Genomic DNA, 19,300 nt, shown 5'->3' on the forward strand with positions numbered 1-19,300 from the left:
ATTTGGAAATACATGTGGTATAATCAGTGACTGTTCATACCTTGGGTCAAAGTTGTCCGACTCGGGATGTTCTACAGACAAAGCGACCGACCTCTTCAGGTCAGGATGACCCACCTTTTCTCAGGGAGCTCGGCCAAGTCACCAGGAAAGCCCAGCAGAGGGCCCAAATAGAGGAACACGACCCAAATCCTAAGGCAGCCCAAGCCTACAAAGGGAAAGGCGGTTCCCATGAAGATAAGATGACCGCATTCAAAGATAAGATAAAGATAAGATAAGACAACTAACTTATCTTATCTGCAAAGGTCACGAGATCGACCTACAGTTTCAGGTAACCCTCGGAACATTGGCGCTATTGCCAAGGAGGCTGGAAGTCATCCCATCATTATGGAAGGCGACCATGACAACGACAACACTTCAGATCTAGAGGATAGAACACCGCACAAAAATGCGGACAGCACACCAAAAGATACATCCCAACCTAACAACAAGAAGAACTCTAAGATCGTTTAAAACAACTTGAAGAAGAAGCTCTACATCAGTGAGAGGCGGAGAAAGACCTACAAAGGGAAATAAGGTGATGCCGGGAATTGGAGAACAAACTCCTAAAACTTGAAGCCGATATCAAGACCAAAGCCAACCGATCCCCTTACGAGAATAGTTCCCGCAAGGAGCAAGACCCATTCACCAAGGAGATCATGAAGACCAAAATCCCAAAAGACTTTAAACTCCCAGATATGACCTTATACGATGGCACTACAGATCCTGGCCATCATCTCAGCAATTTCAGAAGTAGAATGTACCTCACCGATGCCTCAGATGCAGTTCGATGCAAAGCCTTTCAGACTACTTCGACAAAGACGGCAATTAGATGGTTCGACAACCTACCTCCTAAACATGCTCTGAGTCTATTAAGAATTAGGCAAGGAGAACGGGAAACCCTTCGCAACTACATGGAAAGATTCAACAAGACGTGCCTGGACATACAGAACCTACCGACAGAGGCCACCATTATGGGCCTTATTAATGGCTTGCGAGAAGGACCTTTTAGTCAATCTATATCAAAAAAATACCCCACATCTCTGAACGAAGTGCAAGAACGAGCAGAGAAGTATATCAACATGGAGGAAAACTCCCGACTAGGAGAGACCTCAAAAGCCGAATTTGCCTCCCGGGATAAGGACAAAGATTCCAGAAAGAAGGAAGATCGACATGGAGAGAAAATAAAAAAAACCACAATTACACCCCCCTTCGGGTGTCTCTTGTGGATGTATACAGAGAGGTTTGCAACACGGAAAAAATACCACCAGCTCGGCCACTCAAAGGCAAAAAAGGGGGAGGAAACCGGGCTGAATATTGTGAATACAATCGGATCCGCAGGCATTCCACCAATGAGTGTTTCGATCTAAAAAATGTCATAGAAAAACTAGTAAGAGAAGGAAAGCTAGATCGATATCTGGCCACCCGCGACGATGAGCAAAGGAATAGAAGAAGAGCAGAAGATATTGGACAAACCGAGCGATCACCTCGTACACCAGAAAGACATGTCCACATGATACACGGCGGATTCGCCGGGGGAGGATGACGTTAGGATTTTTGCCAGTAAAGAATGTCATAAAAACAGTCGCGTTGTAGATATAGTCTCTAAACTGACAGAAATCCCTTCGTACAAACGTTTTGGTTGTCACAAGTAACAAACCCCTTTAAAAATTGTTAACCGAGTATTTAAACCTCGGGTCGTCTTCTCAAGGAATTTCAGGGAAGTATGTTCTTATTATTGGTTATGAAAAAGTGTGTTTGGGGTTTTTGGATCAAGGTAAAAGGTTAGTTGGGCAGTATGTTGCACAAAAATAATAAGAAAAATAAATAAATAACTATAAACTAAACTCTTGGCAAGGTATGGGAACTGGAGATCCTATCCTAGTTATCCTTATCAATTATGAAGAGAATTGGATTCTTCTCCCACCTTGTTAACCTCTAACTATGAAGGTAAGTTAAGTGGATGAATTCCAATTTTCAATCAACAATGAGTTTGATAACTCTAGAGTCACCAATTATTTAACCAAAGCCAAAAGGAAAGAAAATTGAAACTCCTGGAATAAAAATGCCTTCAGATGGGAAGCAATAATCATGTAATTAAAAGAAAGCAATGATAACTGAAATATCTCAAATAATATTAATTCAAAGAAAATCATAACATGAAAGAGTTCATAAATTTAATTGGAAAAATAAATAAAAATAAAGAACCTGGGATTGAGAGTCACTCCTAAAACTAAGAGAAATCCTAAATCCTAAGAGAGAGAGGAGATCAGAGAACCCCTCTCAAAACTAATCTAAATCATGAAAAGTGAATTATGAGTGCATGATTATGAATGCATGCATTCCCCCACTTTATAGCCTCTAATCTGTGTGTTCTGGGCTGAAAACTGGGTCAAAAGCAGTCCAGAAGTTACTCCCAGCACTTTCTAGTCCGTACAGGTCGCAGAAGAGTGACGCGGCCGCGTCGTCTACGCGGCCGCGCGGGTTGCGTTCCTGCCAGGTCACGCGTTCGCGTGAGCCACGCGTTCGCGTGACCCACGCGTTCGCGTTGTCTGGCGTCGGGGTAACTATGGCAAATTATATATCAAATCAAAGCCCCGAACGTTAGCTTTCCAACGCAACTGGAACCGCGTCGTTTGGACCTCTGTAGCTAAAGTTATAGCCGTTTGAGTGCAAAGAGGTCAGGCTGGACAGCTTAGCAGTTTCTCCAACTTCTTGTATTCCTTCCACTTTTGCAAGCTTCCTTTCCATCCTCTGAGCCATTCCTGCCTTGTAATCTCTGAAAACACTTAACACACATATCAAGGCATCTAATGGTAATAAGAGAGGATTAATAATAAGCAAATATAAGTCCAAAGAAGCATGTTTTCAATCAAAGTACATAATTAGGAAGGGAAATGTAAAACATGCAAATAGTATGAATAAGTGGGTAAAGAGTTGATAAAATCCACTCAATTGAGCACAATATAAACCATAAAATAGTGGTTTATCAACCTCCCCATACTTAAACAATAGCATGTCCTCATGCTAAGCTCAAGAGAAGCTATAAAGATGAAGAGGAATGGTAGAATGTATGAAATGCAACCTATCTATATAAATGCAACTACATGCAAAATGTTTCTACCTACTTGATTAAAAATAAACAAATCTTTCAAGAACAAATATGAACTGGATTTCACTAATTCAAATCATAAAAATGAAGCACAAATAGACTTGTAAGAAGAAAATAGCTTATGAAAGCAGGGAACAAGGAATTGAGCATCGAACCCTTACTGGTAGTGTATACACTCTAATCACTCAGTTGTTTAAGGTTCGATCTCTCAATTCTCTACTAACCTTGCTTTCTAAGGCTTGCTCTTCATCTAACAATCAACATAAATTTAATGCACAAATACACAGATCAAGAGGTCTTTTAAGGGTTGTAATGGGGTTAGGGTCAAGGTAGGATTGTATTTGGTCAAGTGGACTGAAATCTGAATCCTTAATTAACTTAAACTATTCCACCTAACTTAGGACAATCCATGTAATCATAATATAAAATCTGGCTTCCCATTAACTATGTTTTCCACATATTCATGCGTTCTAATTTCAAGTACAACTCATATGCATTGCTTTCACCACTTACTTTGGGGCATTTTGTCCCTTTTCACTTATTTTGCTCCTTTTTTTTATACATTTTTTTCGTTTTTCTCAATGCATATGATTAATATATTGAATGCATGAACATGTCCTAAACATTTCTTTCACATTTTCAGAAACTTCTAACATACTCAATTCTCAAACCAAATATTTCCAAACCCACTTTTCCCTACACTTAATTCATGAGCATCTTTACTAGTCTAAGCTAACCAAGGATTCAAATTAAGGACATTATTGTTTTCCGCTTAGAGTTAATGATGTGCTAAAGTAAAGAACAAAGGGGTATAATGGGCTCAACATTGGTTTGCAAGGGATAATGAAAGGTAAGGCCATATGGGTATGTAAGCATAGCGAAACAAAGGCCTCAATCATCTAAGTGTATGCATACATCAAATTATGGAAATATAGAATTAAGCAAGACAAAGATCACAATTCTAGAGAGAAAAATACACACTAAAACAAAATTTTTGGTTGATAAAATGCAACCAATTTAAATAGGCTCAAAATCTCACAGGTTTTGTGTGTTCGAGTTCTAAACTATGTTCCAAAATAATATTTCTTCAAACAAGTTTTTCAAAAAGTTTTATTCAAATTGGTGAAATACTATAAAAATTTCTTGAAAAAGAAGAATATTACTTTAACCAAGTGGTAAAATATGCACAAAAATCAAACAAACATGCAAATGCAACAATGAACAAACAAATAAAATAAAATATTGGTGTTGAGTCAAGAAGTAACTAATCCATGGAGATCGGTATCGACCTCCCCACACTTAAAGATTGCACCGTCCTCGGTGCATGCTGAGATGTGCAGGTGGACGGGTTGCTCCAATTGACGCTTGTAGATGGAGGCGCCTTAGTTGGAGATCTCTTGGTTCCTTTCCTTGCTGGTGTCTTGTCAGTGGCCTTCTATTTTCCTTTCTTGGTACCCATGCCTAAGGAAGAAGAAAAAGGAAGAGTGTGAAATATAAAAAACAAAGACCAGAAGGGAGGAAATTCCAAGTGATAAAGAATGCCAAAGGAAAGATGATAGTCCATCTACATGGTAGCTATAACATGTAGGAAAGACAACAATAAAGAGCAATTCAAAATAATTAGATGCAAGAGGGTAAAAACATGCAAATAATAGGCATGAGAGGCATAGCTCAAGCATCAAGTAATAAATGTGCCAAATTAAAGAGCATGTGTAATGATGACAATTGTGAATAATAATCCCAAATACATTGAGTGTGCAAGTTAAAATAGGGATGAAAATAATGTAATCCAAATGTATATGAGAGCCATAAGTAAATGTCAATTGTCAAATCTCTTCTCCAAGTAGCCACGTGCTCAAATAAAATAAGGCACTTATCCAAATAAAACTCCAACACCAATGAGAACAATGCAATGAATGAAAAATGCAAATAAATGAAGTAAAATAAAATGAGAGGGAAAAAGGATGAGGAGAAAAAAGAAAGTGAGAAAGGAGAGAGAAGGAAGAAATTAGGATTAGAAAAGAGAAGATAAGAAAATTGGCACTAATCTGGATAGGTTGTGCGACGCTGGCGACGCGGTCGCGTGGGTGACGCGGTCGTGTGGTGCGCGATAAGGTTGGGTGACGCGGACGCGTGGGGAACGCGATCGCGTGACTCGATTTGTGCAAGTGGTGCGAGTGCAGCCTCGCGGCCGCACAACTCTCTGTTCAAAACTTGGTATTGCCAAAATCCAGGGTGACGCGGTCGCGTGGTCGACACGATCGCGCGGTTGGCCTTATTTCCAATATGACGCGGACGCGTGAGTGACACGTTCGCGTGGCAGGGCTTGTGCTGCTAGCACGGGTCCAGCCCAATTCCAGCTCAACTTTCGGCCATATACCCTTTTTACGCCGATTTCAGGTCACGCGGCCGCGTGGGTGACGCGGTCGCGTGGGAGGCTATTTTTCCAAATGACGCGGACGCGTCATCGACGCGTTCGCGTGGAGTCAATTTGTGCTAATAGCGCGCCTCTAGCCCTGCTCCTGCGAAATTCTCTGTTCAATTTATTATTCTCTCATCTCCTTACGACGCGGTCGCGTCGCTGATGCGGTCGCGTCGCGTGCTCGCTTTTTTTTTAATAATCTGAAAAATGCAGAATGCAGTGTTAATATGAATGTGATGCAAAACTCCAGGTTTAATATAACAAAATAAATAAAATTCAAAAACAAATAAGACTAAATAAAAATGAAAAAGGACGATCATACCATGGTGGGTTGTCTCCCACCTAGCACTTTTAGTTAAAGTCCTTAAGTTGGACATTTGATGAGCTCCTTGTTATGGTGGCTTGTGCTTGAACTCATCCAGGAATCTCCACCAATGTTTGTATCTCCAGTAACCTCCGGGGTCCCAACTAGGCGCAGAAAGCCTTCAAGTAAGTTAAAGCAAGTTACAAGGCCCCAAGAGTGTTGATTGTTGGAATGAATTCCGGGGTCCCAAACCTTGCTTTTGTACCCGTCTTCAAGTTGATTATCATGATTCCATCCGGGTGGTTCAGTTTTAGAATTCTCACTGAAGTGTCCAAACAACTTCCTAGACCCATTCAGTTGAGCCTTACACCAACCTTTGCATTTAAACTTTGAGCACACAACCATGTTGAACCTTGCTTGACAATTCCCCGGCAACGGCGCCATTTTGACGTTAGGATTTTTGCCAGTAAAGAATGTCATAAAAACAGTCGCGTTGTAGATATAGTCTCTAAACCGACAGAAATCCCTTCGTACAAATGTTTTGGTTGTCACAAGTAACAAACCCCTTTAAAATTGTTAACCGAGTATTTAAACCTCGGGTCGTCTTCTCAAGGAATTTCAGGGAAGTATGTTCTTATTATTGGTTATGAAAAGTGTGTTTGGGGTTTTTGGATCAAGGTAAAAGGTTAGTTGGGCAGTATGTTGCACAAAAAATAATAAGAAAAATAAATAAATAACTATAAACTAAACTCTTGGCAAGGTATGGGAACTGGAGATCCTATCCTAGTTATCCTTATCAATTATGAAGAGAATTGGATTCTTCTCCCACCTTGTTAACCTCTAATTATGAAGGTAAGTTAAGTGGATGAATTCCAATTTTCAATCAACAATGAGTTTGATAACTCTAGAGTCACCAATTATTTAACCAAAGCCAAAAGGAAAGAAAATTGAAACTGCTGGAATAAAAATACGTTCAGATGGGAAGCAATAATCATGTAATTAAAAGAAAGCAATGATAACTGAAATATCTCAAATAATATTAATTCAAAGAAAATCATAACATGAAAGAGTTCATAAATTTAATTGGAAAAATAAATAAAAATAAAGAAACTGGGATTGAGAGTCACTCTTAAAACTAAGAGAAATCCTAAATCCTAAGAGAGAGAGGAGAGAACCCCTCTCAAAACTAATCTAAATCATGAAAAGTGAATTATGAGTGCATGATTATGAATGCATGCATTCCCCCACTTTATAGCCTCTAATCTGTGTGTTCTGGGCTGAAAACTGGGTCAAAAGTAGCCCAGAAGTCACTCCCAACGCTTTCTGGTCCGTACAGGTCGCAGAAGAGTGACGCGGCCGCGTTGTCCACGCGGCCGCGCGGGTTGCGTTCCTGCCAGGTCACGCGTTCGCGTGACCCATGCGTTTGTGTTGCCTAGCGTCGGGGCAACTATGGCAAATTATATATCAAATCGAAGCCCCGGACGTTAGCTTTCCAACGAAACTGGAGCGCGCGTCGTTTGGACCTTTGTAGCTAAAGTTATAGCCGTTTGAGTGTGAAGAGGTCAGGCTGGACAGCTTAGCAGTTTCTCCAACTTCTTGTATTCCTTCCACTTTTGCATGCTTTCTTTCCATCCTCTGAGCCATTCCTGCCTTGTAATCTCTGAAAACACTTAACACACATATCAAGGCATCTAATGGTAATAAGAGAGGATTAATAATAAGCAAATATAAGTCCAAAGAAGCATGTTTTCAATCAAAGTACATAATTAGGAAGGGAAACGTAAAACATGCAAATAGTATGAATAAGTGGGTAAAGAGTTGATAAAATCCACTCAATTGAGCACAAGATAAACCATAAAATAGTGATTTATCAGAGGAATCTCCAAATCATCTCGCAAATGACATCTCAAAGACGTATATCATGTCGAAGGGAAGGAGGAAGAACCCGATATCCCCGGGATTACTTTCACCAAAGAAGACGCATCCGGCATCACATCAGGACACAACGATCCCATGGTCATCACTATTATACTGGCAAACGCAAATCTCCACCGCACGCTGATAGACCAGGGGAGCTCCGCCAAATACTTATTCAAAACTGCCTTCGACAAGCTCGGCTTGGAAGAAAAAGAACTCAGAGCATATCCGGATAGCCTGTTTGGATTAGGAGATACCCCGGTTCAACCGATGGGATATATCTCGCTACACACATCTTTCGGAAAAGGAAACCAGTCAAGAACACTTAAGATAGATTACATCGTAGTCGACGTAAGTTCAGCCTACAATGCCCTAATAGGTCGGATAACGTTGAATCAGCTCGGTGCAATAGTCTCAACTCCACTTCTATGCATGAAGTTCCCAACTGTAGGAGGGATAGCTACGATAAAAGCAGATCAGAAGATGGCGCGCCGCTGTTACAATGAAAGTCTAAACCTCAGAAGCAGAGGAGAAGAATTCCACACAATCAAACTCGGGGGAGTTCAGAGGCGGGAAGAACTCCGCCCACAACCTGAAGGTGAAATAGAGAAAATCCAGATCGGGGATACCCCGGACCAAACGACCAATATCGGCACACTCCTAAAAGGAGACATAAAAGAATCACTCATACAGTTTTTATGGGATAACGTCAACCTCTTTGCATGGAAGGCCGCAGACATGCCAGGTATAGATCCCAAGTTAATGTGCCACAAGCTAGCAGTCTACCCAAGATCTCGGCCGGTGCAACAGAGGCGTAGAAAGTTGGGACCAGAATGCTCTCAAGCTGTGGAAGAGCAGGTACAAGCTCTACTAGAGACAGGTTTCATAAGAGAACTCAAATACCCACTATGGCATGCTAACGTCGTCTTGGTGAAAAAATCAAACGGGAAGTGGCGAATGTGCACCGACTACACCGATCTCAACAAAGCCTGCCCAAAAGATCCTTATCCACTCCCAAGCATCGACGCACTGGTCGATGCCTCCTCCGGATATAAATACCTCTCCTTTATGGATGCATACTCGGGATATAACCAAATCCCAATGTACCCACCCGACCAAGAAAAAACCTCATTCTTAACCCCAAAAGCAAATTACTGCTACATTGTCATGCCCTTCGGTCTTAAAAACGCAGGAGACACTTACCAAAGATTAATGAACAAGGTTTTTTTGGATCACATCGGAAAAATCATGGAAGCCTACATGGACGATATGCTAGTAAAGACACAAAATGAAGAGATGTTATTATCCGACCTGACCCAAGTATTCGACACTATGAGACGACATGGCATGCAGTCAATCCCGTAAAATGCACCTTTACAGTAGAAGCTGGTAAATTCTTGGGTTTTATGATCACACAGAGAGGAATCGTGGCAAACCCGGATAAATGCCAGGCCATACTCGACATGAAAAGTTTGACATGTGTCAAAGAGGTACAACAACTCAACGGGAGGTTGGCAGCCTTGCCCAGATTCCTGGTTGGATCAACAATAAGATCCTTCCCCTTCTACGCCACTCTAAGGAAGGGAAAGGAGTTTTAATGGACAGCGAAATGCGTGCAATCCTTTCAAGACTTCAAAAGATTCCTGTGACAGCCACCTATACTAACTCAGCCATGGGAAGGAGAACCACTCATATTGTACCTCGTAGTAGGAATTCAGGCAGTAGCCTCAGCACTGGTCCGAGAAGATGACAGCGGGCAATAGCCCATATACTTTATCAACAAAGCATTACAAGGATCCGAGCTAAACTACTAGAAAATAGAAAAGTTCGCTTACGCTCTCATACTAACATCACGACGACTTCACCCATACTTCCAGGCTTACACCATTAGAGTTCGGACCAACCAGCCCATAAAAAGGATCTTACAGAAAACAGACCTGGCGGGCAGAATCTTACAATGGGTAGTCGAGTTATCTGAATTTGATATTCAATACGAAGCTCGAACGGCCATCAAATCACAACACCTGGCCGACTTCATTGCAGAATTTACAGACACACCGAAAATCCCCACAGAATGGAATCTCTACGTGGACGGTTCCTCGAATAAAACTGGAAGCGGTGCAAGCGTGATAATTGAAAGCAACCAGGGAACCCAAATCGAACTCTCCCTCAAATTTGGGTTCCCTGCCTCAAACAATCAAGCGGAATATGAGGCACTACTAGCTGGTTTGAAATTGGCCAGGGAAATTGGAGCTCATAAGCTTATCATCTTTAGCGACTCGTAGGTAGTTACTTCACAAATAGGAAGAAGCTACCAAGCCAAAGACCCCATCATAAAAAAGTACTTGGAAAAAGTCAGAGAACAACTCGGACAATTCGGAGAATATGAGATTCGTCACATACTCCGAGAACAGAATGCCCGAGCCGATGCACTCTCAAAACTAGCCAGCACCAAACCAGGGGACAACAATAGAAGCCTCATCCAAGAAATTCTACAGAATCCATCAATCTCAGAAGAAGAAAAAGTCCTAGCCATAACAGGTCGGAATCAGGGATGGATCACTCCCATAATTAACTACCTTAAAACAGAAGCACTCCCCACAGAGGAAAAAGAGGCAAAGAGGTTGAAACGGGAGGCACAATATTATACTACCATAAATAATACTCTTTACAAAAGAGGGATTTTAATACCACTGCTAAAATGCATGCCAACTTCCAACACAAAGGAAGTCCTAGAAGAAGTACACAGTGGCATTTGTGCCAACCACCTCAGAGCGCAGGCACTTGCCAAAAAAGTACTTTGGGCAAGATTTTATTGGCCAACTCTACAAAAAGAAGCCATAGAATTTGTAAAGACATGTTCATCATGTCAGAAACATGCCAACTTTCGCATCACCCCACCAGAGGAACTCATCAGCGTGACCTCACCGTGGCCATTCGCAAAATGGGGACTCGATCTTCTCGTACCCTTTCCCCAAGGATCGAGACAAGTCAAATTCCTCATAGTGGGAATAGACTACTTCACAAAGTGGATTGAGGCAGAAGCCCTAGCTAACGTCACTGCTCAAAGAAGTCAAAAGTTCTTATATAGAAATATCATCACAAGGTTTGGGGTTCCATACTCCATCACCACAGACAATGGTACTCAGTTCACAGATGCAGGCTTCAGAAAGCTAGCGGCCGACTTGAATATAAAACAAAAATTCACCTCCGTTGAGCATCCCCAAGCCAATGGACAAGCTGAGGCTGCCAACAAAGTCATACTAGCTAGGCTGAAGCAGAGATTACAGGATGCAAAAGGAGCCTGGGCCGAGGAGCTCCCACAGGTCTTATGGGCATATCGAACAATGCCACATTCCACCACAAAGGAATCACCCTTCCGATTAGCATACGGAATGGAGACAATGATCCCAGTGGAAGTCGAAGAAGAATCACCCAGTGTGATCCACTATAGCGAAAAAGCCAACTACTAACTTCAAAGGGAAGAGCTTGACTTACTTCCGAAAATCCGAGAAAGAGCTCGGATAAGGGAAGAGGTGTTGAAATGACGAATGGCTTCCAGATACAACCAAAAGGTAATACAGCGGGCCTTTGCTGAGGACGACCTCATTCTAATCCGAAAAGACATCGGAACAACTCGACCTGGAGAAGGAAAGCTGGCAGCGAACTGAAAAGGACCCTACCGAGTCATAGAAGTGCTGGGAAAGGGCTACTACAGGCTTTCCGAACTCGACGAGTGAGAGCTTCCTAGGTCATGGCACGCCTGCAACCTAAGAAGGTACTATAGCTAGGGATGATGAAGGACCTTGGGATAAGGCACACTCTTTTTTTTGAAAAGGTTTTTTAACGAGACGCCAAGCCAAGACCTACAAATCACCCGACTTAGGAAATTAAACCCCATGTATATTTGCATTTTCTTTTAATAAAATCTGTTTAGATCTTCTACAAACGCTCAAGCCGTATTATTCCGAAACATTCATCGTCCGATTATAACGCTACAGATCGACAGAAAGTGAAAATCAAATTCACTGCGCGATCGCGATAAAGACCAAAGATGAAAACCAAATTCATTAAAAGGTCTGCCAAACGAGGGTTAAAACCCAATCTCTACAAAATCAGCAAAGATGAAAACAGAATAATGCAAGAAGTTATAGAAAGTGATCCATAGAAAGGAACTGACGAGGTCCTAATAAAATGGATTGCTATAAAATAACTTGAAGACTGGCCGGCACAAAGAAGTTGGACCAGCCATAACAACCCAAGTTATAAGTAAAGCCCTGGAAAGAGGTCTGGCCAACCCTATAAAAGAGGATTACTATAACTTAGAAGAGCCTGACATGATGAAGTCGGACTCCCACGAACAAGTTACAAAGGTAATCCCTAAAAGAGACCTGAACAAGGTCCAAGAAAGAGGATTACCAAGTAATTCGACAGGGCCCGACATGACGAAGTCGGCCCAAAATATAAAGCTACAAAGGTAATCCCTGAAAGAGACCTAAACAAGGTCCAAGAAAGAGGATTACCAAGTAACTCAACAGGGCCCGACATGATGAAGTCGGCCCAAAATATAAAGCTACAAAGGTAATCCCTGAAAGAGACCTAAACAAGGTCCAAGAAAGAGGATTGCCAAGTAACTCGAACAGGGCCCGACATGACGAAGTCGGCCCAAAATATAAAGCTACAAAAGTAATCCCTGAAAGAGCCCTGAACAAGGTCCAAGAAAGAGGATTACCAAGTAACTCGACAGGGCCCGACATGACGAAGTCGGCCCAAAATATAAAGCTACAAAGGTAATCCTTGTAAGAGACCTGAACAAAGGTCCAAACAAGAGGATTACAAAGTAAATCGACATGGCCTGACGTGACGAAGTCGGTCCAAAACATAAAGCTACCAAAATAACCCCTAAAAGAGGGTCACTAACAACTCTTTGGACAAAATCAACATGACAAAATCAGCAACCACAGCGAACCAAAGAACAAAATAAATTGCTGAAAATAGCATTAAGCAAAGAAATCAAGCAAATCCAGAGAGGTCAGACAAAGGAAAAGTTCTAACACTCCCAAAACCTAGAAAGGTACTAAGCCAAGTGCAAGCAGGCCTAACATAAAAACAGCTAGTTAAGATAAAAAGCAAACTTCAGAGGCCACCAGAAACAGCCCCAAAAGCTCGGAAACTACTTTTTTTTTAAATAAAGTTGCTAAACAAAGCAACTAAATGGGTATCAATAGTCTTCAAAACATCATTTACAAAATAAAGAGTTTTAAAAGCCCATAAGCCGGGCTATCTACAACGAACAAGAAGAAAACTCAGTTAACATTAGAAGGCTTCTCAGCGGCATCAACTCGGGGTGAAGGAGGACGAGTCTGAAGAGGCACCGCATCCACCATCCCATCATCCCGATTCAAGATTTGGCAATCCGGTTCCCCCTCTGGGTGATTGATCTCAGCCGTGGAAGTCAGAAAAGTTGGCACAACAGAAGTCTTGGTAGCGGGCAATGAAGGACGATCATCATCATCATCATCAGGATCGTCAGAGACAATCTTACCATCCCTAACAATATTGTCCAGACTAAAAAGGGAAAGGTCAAGATCTGGCGCAAGATCTCGAACTTGCTCCTTCAGGTTCTCATAAGCAGCAGTAATACTGCCTACAAGATGACTCTGAAGTTCGGCATAATCGTCCCGGACAGACTCCAAGCTACCCCTGAGCTCCATCACCTTTCCATAAGTAGTAACATAACAATCCTTATGTTTTAACGCCGTATCCTCGGCCAGTTGCACAGCAGCTACTAGACCAACAGCCCGAGCCTTTTCCTCCTTCAGCTCCTTTTCCAGCTCGGCCACTTTAACCTCAAGCTCCTCCTTCAAACCCTTAATTCGTTCAAACTCCGATTTTACCTCCTCCATAAAAGCCTTGGTAGCATGGATAAGAAGACCTTGAGAAGTCCGGTATAAAGCCACTCCCATATGTGCCAGTGTAATACCACTCCAAGTAATGAAGTCTAAATGATGAAGAATGGATACATCATTAGTATGCATGACACCATAGGGAGTAATCTGTTGATCTACAAACCCAACAGCATCAAAGTCGGGAGTACCAAGATTAAAAGTCTCGACGGTACGAGGTCTTTTTGGAGGAGGAGCGACAGAAGGAAAGGAGGTACCAACAGAAGTTTGCGATGGATCGAGCAAACGAACCCAGGGAGTAGGGATCATCCTCCTCGGCCCAGGAGAGCTCGGGACAGGCGGTTTCGACAAAACCTGGGAGGACCCTTCTCCGATCACCTTGGCCGGGACGTTCTGAGCCGCAGTAGCCTTCCTCGCCTTCTTAAAAGCCTTCAGCGAGTTATTATTCTTTGACATCTCTGAAAAATAAAAAATACAACAACTTACAAGCCAGAAAAGAAAGCAGAAAAAAAAACAAATGGGGACACAGTTTATAAAATACCCAATATGGTACAGATCAATGATGGATCCCTCAGAAATTTCTTGGTCTCAAGATGGGGAGGTTCCCCCCAAATATCCTCTAAAGCAGCAACAAAAGCCTGCTCAACCTCGTCTAACATCTCCCAGGTATACTGGTGCACGAAATTGCAATCACACTTTTGCAACCCCGCACAACTAACCAGCAAGTGCACTGGGTCGTCCAAGTAATACCTTACGTGAGTAAGGGTCGATCCCACGAAGATTGTCGGCTTGAAGCAAGCTATGGTTATCTTGTAAATCTTAGTCAGGATATCAGAAATTATCAGGATTGATTGTGAAAAGCACAAGAACATGAAATAGGTACTTGTTATGCAGTAATGGAGAATAGGTTGAGGTTTTGGAGATGCTCCGTCTTCTGAATCTCTGCTTTCCTACTGTCTTCTTCATCAAACACGCAAGGCTCCTTCCATGGCAAGCTGTATGTAGGGTTTCACTGTTGTCAATGGCTACCTCCCATCCTCTCAGTGGAAATGTTCAACGCACCCTGTCACGGCACGGCTATCCATCTGTCGGTTCTCAATCAGGCCGGAATAGAATCCAATGATTCTTTTGCGTCTGTCACTAACGCCCTGCCCTCAGGAGTTTGAAGTTCGTCACAGTCATTCAATCATTGAATCCTACTCAGAATACCACAGACAAGATTTAGACCTTCCGGATTCTCTTGAATGCTGCCATCAGTTCTAGCTTATACCACGAAGATTCTGATTAAAGAATCCAAGAGATATCTACTTAATCTAAGATAGAATGGAGGTGGTTGTCAGGCACACGTTCATAGTTGAGAATGATGATGAGTGTCACGGATCATCACATTCATCCGGGTTAAGAGCAAGTGATATCTTAGAATGGAAGCAAGCATGATTGAATAAGAAACAGTAGTAATTGCATTAATCCATCAAGACACAGCAGAGCTCCTCACCCCCAACCATGGGGTTTAGAGACTCATGCCGTGGAAGGTACACAAAGAAAACGTGTAAAGTGTCATTCGGTACAGATACAATGTCAAAAGATCCTATTAATAGTGAACTAGTAACCTAGGGTGTACAGAAATGAGTAAAATGACAGAAAAATCCACTTCCGGGCCCACTTGGTGTGTGCTTGGGCTGAGCATTGAAGCTTTCATGTGTAGAGACCTTTTCTGGAATTAAACGCCAGCTTTCATGCCAGTTTGGGCGTTTAACTCCACTTTTTATGCCAGTTCCAGCGTTAAACGCTGGAAATTCTGAGGTTGATTTGCCACGCCGGTTTGGGCCATCAAATCTTGGGCAAAGTATGAACTATCATATATTGCTGGAAAGCCCAGGATATCTACTTTCCAACGCCGTTGAGAGCGCGCCAATTGGGCTTTTGTAGCTCCAGAAAATCCACTTCGAGTGCAGGGAGGTCAGAATCCAACAGCATCTGCAGTCCTTTTTAGTCTCTGAATCAGATTTTTGCTCAGGTCCCTCAATTTCAGCCAGAAAATACCTGAAATCACAGAAAAACACACAAACTCATAGTAAAGTCCAGAAAAGTGATTTTTAACTAAAAACTAAAAATATACTAAAAACTAACTAGATCATACCAAAAATATTCTAAAAACAATGCCAAAAAGTGTATAAATTATCCGCTCATCACAACACCAAACTTAAATTGTTGCTTGTCCCCAAGCAACTGAAAATCAAAATAGGATAAAAAGAAGAGAATATACTATAGACTCCAAAATATCAGAGAAACACAGTTCCAATTAGATGAGCGGGACTAGTAGCTTTTTGCCTCCGAACAGTTTTGGCATCTCACTCTATCCTTTGAAGTTCAGAATGATTGGCATCTATGAGAACTCAGAACTCAGATAGTGTTATTGATTCTCCTAGTTAAGTATAATGATTCTTGAACATAGCTAGTGTATGAGTCTTGGCTGTGGCCCAAAGCACTCTGTCTTCCAGTATTACCACCGGATACATACATGCCACAGACACGTAATTGGGTGAACCTTTTTTTAGATTGTGACTCAGCTTTGCTAGAGTCCCCAATTAGAGGTGTCCAGGGTTCTTAAGCACACTCTTTTTGCTTTGGTTCACAACTTTATTTCTTTCTTTTTCTTTCTTTTTCTTCTTCTTTTTTTTTTCTTCTTCTTTTTTTCGAAATTTTTTTTTCACTGCTTTTTCTTGCTTCAAGAATCACTCTGATGATTTTTCAGATCCTCAATAACAGTTCTCCTTTTCCATCATTCTTTCAAGAGCCAACAATTTTAACATTCTTAAAACAACAAATTCAAAAGACATATGCACTGTTCAAGCATTCATTCAGAAAACAAAAAGTATTGTCACCACATCAAACTAATTCAACTAGTTTCAGAGATAAATTCGAAATCCTGTACTTCTTGTTCTTTTGTGATTAAAGCATTTTTCATTTAAGAGAGGTGATGGATTCATAGGACATTCATAGCTTTAAGGCATAAACTTTAAGTTTTATTAATTATGAATTAATAACAAGACTCAAAAATAAATAAAGGATGAAACTAAAAAAATAAAAATAGAAAGCAAAACAAGAAAAACGAAAGAAAGAAAATAAAAAATAGGCTCCTAATGATAGAGGTTTTCACAGAGTTAGGACTCAACAACCTTGATTTTGAGAAGTGGATGCTCCCTCAGCTTGAGAGGAGAGCTTTTGGCGCTTCATCTCTTGGATTTCACGCCCCTGCTTCTCTTGTTCCTTCAGCAATTTGCAGAGCATGCAGTTCTGATTCTGCTGTTCTTCCTTCAGTTGCTCCATAGTTTCTTGCAACTTGGAGATAGATGCTTCTAGACTGGTCCAGTAGTCAATTCTTGGGAATTCAGGGAGGAATTCCTGCGCCCTCCTCTTGATAGAGTTGTCTTGCACTTGTCCTTCCATTGAATTCTTGGTGATTGGATGTTCAATGGGTATGAATTCATCTACTCCCATCTTCACCCCAGCCTCTTTACAGAGCAAGGAAATCAAGCTTGGGTAGGCCAGTTTGGCTTCAGTGGAATTCTTATTTGCAATTGTGTAAATCTCACAAGCAATCACATGATGGACCTCCACTTCTTTTCCAAGCATAATGCAATGAATCATCACTGCCCTCTTGATAGTGACCTCAGAACAGTTGCTAGTGGGTAGTATGGAACGCCCAATAAAGTCTAGCCAACCTCTTGCAATTGGTTTGAGGTCTCCCCTCTTGAGTTGGTTAGGGACACCCTTAGAATTGGTTATCCACTTAGTTCCAGGGAGGCATATGTCCTCTAGAACTTGATCCAACCCTTTGTCTACTCTCACCATCCTCCTATTGAAGGAGTCAGGATCATCTTGCAGTTGAGGCAACTTGAAGATTTCTCTTATTTTGTCCAGATGAAAGTACATAACTTTCCCTCTGACCATAGTTCTGTAGGTATGGTAAGCAGTTCCAGTCATTCTCTGCTTATCTGTCAGCCACAGATTTGAGTAGAATTCCTGAACCATGTTCCTTCCAACCTTTGTCTCAGGATTGGTTAGAACTTCCCATCCTCTGTTTCGAATTTGCTCTTGGATCCCCGGATATTCATCTTCTTTCAGATCAAATTTAACTTCCGGGATCACTGACCTCAGACCCATTATTTTCTGATAATGGTCTTCATGTTCTTTGGTTAAGAACTTCTCTTGATTCCAAAGATTCTTTGGATTAGTCTCTTTCTTCCCTCTTAAATTGGTTTGTTTTCCCTTAGGAGCCATGATATTGATGAATCTTGGCTTAGTGATCACGGAAAAGCACACCAAACTTAGAGGTTTGCTTGTCCTCAAGCAAAAGAAAAGAGAGAAGAGAGGGGGAGGAAGAGAAAATTCAAATGGTGTGGTGGAATGAGGGAGCCAATCGTGTATTTATAAGGTGGGGAGGGGAGTTTTCGAAAAAAAAGAGAGAGATTTGAAAAGATATGGAAAGAAATTGAAAAAAAAGTGAAATTTTTGAACAATGTTTGTAATTGATTTGAAATAAATTTGAAGAATGGTTTTGATTTTTGAAGATTTGAAGGTGAATGATGAATGATTGAAGTGTGATTTTGTAGAAAAGTATGGGTAAGCAAAGGAAAGTTTGAAAAAATTTGAGTTGAAAACAAAATTGTGGTCCCCCCACCTTGCTGGCGTTAAACGCCCAGAATGGCACCCATTCTGGCGTTTAACGCCCATTTAGTGCCCCTTTTGGGCGTTTAACGCCCAGCCAGGTGCCCTGGCTGGCGTTAAACGCCAGAAATCCTTTATCACTGGGCGTTTTTCCAAAACGCCCAGGATGCTGCACACCTGGCGTTAAACGCCCAGAATGGTGCCCATTCTGGCGTTTAACGCCCAAATGGTACCATTACTGGCGTTAAACGCCCAGAATGATACCCATTCTGGCGTTTAACGCCCAAAATGCCCCTTACTGGCGTTTTTTCGCCAGTAAGCTCATTTTCTCTGCTTTTTGAGCTGAATCCTTCTGTAACTCTGTGAATCCCTTCATTTTTGATACTTGCCTCTGTAAGAACAATTCATACAACTTCCTAATGACTGGGTTGCCTCCCAGCAAGCGCTTCTTTACTGTCTTTAGCTGGACTTCCACTGAGAATCATTCAAGTCTCAGTTTTGAGCACTCCTGCTCAAAATTTCCTTCAAGATAATGCTTGATTCTCTGTCCATTAACAATGAACTTTTTGTCAGAATCAGTATCCTGAAGCTCAACATACCCATATGGTGAGACTCCTGTAATCACATACGGACCCCTCCACCGGGATTTGAGTTTTCCTGAAAACAACTTGAGCCTAGAGTTAAAGAGCAGAACTTTTTGTCCTGGCTCAAAGACTCTGGTTGACAATCTCTTGTCATGCCATTTCTTTGCCTTTTCCTTATAAATTTTTGCATTTTCAAAGGCATTGAGTCTGAACTCCTCTAGCTCATTTAGCTGGAGCAATCTTTTTTCACCAGCTAACTGTGCATCCATGTTTAGGAATCTGGTTGCCCAGTAGGCTTTATGTTCCAGTTCCACAGGCAAATGACAGGCCTTCCCATACACCAGTTGA

The sequence above is a fragment of the Arachis stenosperma genome, unplaced genomic scaffold, assembly GCF_014773155.1.
Source record: "Arachis stenosperma cultivar V10309 unplaced genomic scaffold, arast.V10309.gnm1.PFL2 arast.V10309.gnm1.Scaffold_100025, whole genome shotgun sequence".
Taxonomy (NCBI): domain Eukaryota; kingdom Viridiplantae; phylum Streptophyta; class Magnoliopsida; order Fabales; family Fabaceae; genus Arachis; species Arachis stenosperma.